This window comes from Manis pentadactyla, chromosome 17 (genome assembly GCF_030020395.1).
Source record: "Manis pentadactyla isolate mManPen7 chromosome 17, mManPen7.hap1, whole genome shotgun sequence".
NCBI lineage: Eukaryota > Metazoa > Chordata > Mammalia > Pholidota > Manidae > Manis > Manis pentadactyla.
Window position 1 is genome coordinate 19568077 of NC_080035.1, and position 1045 is coordinate 19569121.

The 1045-nt window shown below is 31.3% G+C and overlaps 1 non-coding gene across 1 annotated transcript; it reads left to right on the forward strand.

The window, feature by feature from the left end:
* The first annotated feature begins 242 nt into the window (after positions 1-242).
* Positions 243-433, forward strand: LOC118916762 (U2 spliceosomal RNA). Its single transcript, XR_005026529.2, has one exon. It is a non-coding gene; the product is annotated as a U2 spliceosomal RNA (small nuclear RNA).
* The last annotated feature ends 612 nt before the right edge of the window (positions 434-1045 follow it).

Sequence of the window (1045 nt, forward strand, 5' to 3'; positions counted from 1 at the left end):
TAAACTTATACTTAAAACGTGATATCTTTATTAAATTTGAACTGTGATAAATGCTACTTTTTGGATATAGACATGTATTATAGTAGCATCAAAATATGTTTGAGAATTCTAGAAACTATATACAACATACTGCTTGATTTTTGGTAGAATAGAAGGAAAATTAATTGGAGAAAGGACTCATGGAGTTAAAACAATAGTTTATAGATTAAATAATAAATTAAAATTAAATAATAGTAACATACATCACTTTTTGGCCTTTCGGCTAAGATCCAGTATAGTATCTGTTCTTATCAGTTTACTATCTGATACATCCTCTATCTGAAGACAATATATTAAATGGATTTTAGGAGCAGGGAGATGAAATAGGAGCTTGCTCTGTCCACTCTTCACGTCGACCTGGTACTGCAGGACCTTCAGGAATGGTGCAGTGCTCCCCCCAAAATAAAAAGTTAAATAATAATAATAATAATAGTATCAGGATTTGATAAAGCTATGGAATCAGGTCTTTTTTAGTATATTCTTATAATATATTTTCTATAAGGTTAAAATATTTAAAAACTGAAAACAATAGAGTGTTACAGATAGATGGAGAATCTCTGGCAATTAGTAACTGACACTATTATAGGTAAATGATCAGTCAGATGTGGCTGAAGCATTGGACCCTAAAGATAGCAGGGAATGACCACATGACCAGAAATAGAGGGGTGAAAAAGCAAAGGATAAATACAATACTCTTTTACTCTTTGCCTAGAGTATTGTTTGCACCATATATGTAACTTCTCAATAACATAACTTCTTATTAATTTGAGAACAAGTTAACTGAAGATTAAAAATAACAAAATTCACATAATAATTAAGTGATAGAAATAGAATTCAAACTAAATTCCATATGACATCAACACCTACCTATTTTCTACTCTCTTCTGTTGCCTTGTAGGCCAAACCAGGGCAAATTTATACTATCCCCAACTCCTGACCTAAGAATTCTCTAAGTAAATAAGGAAAAGGAGCAATACACTTACAATAGCAAATGCTGACAAGGATG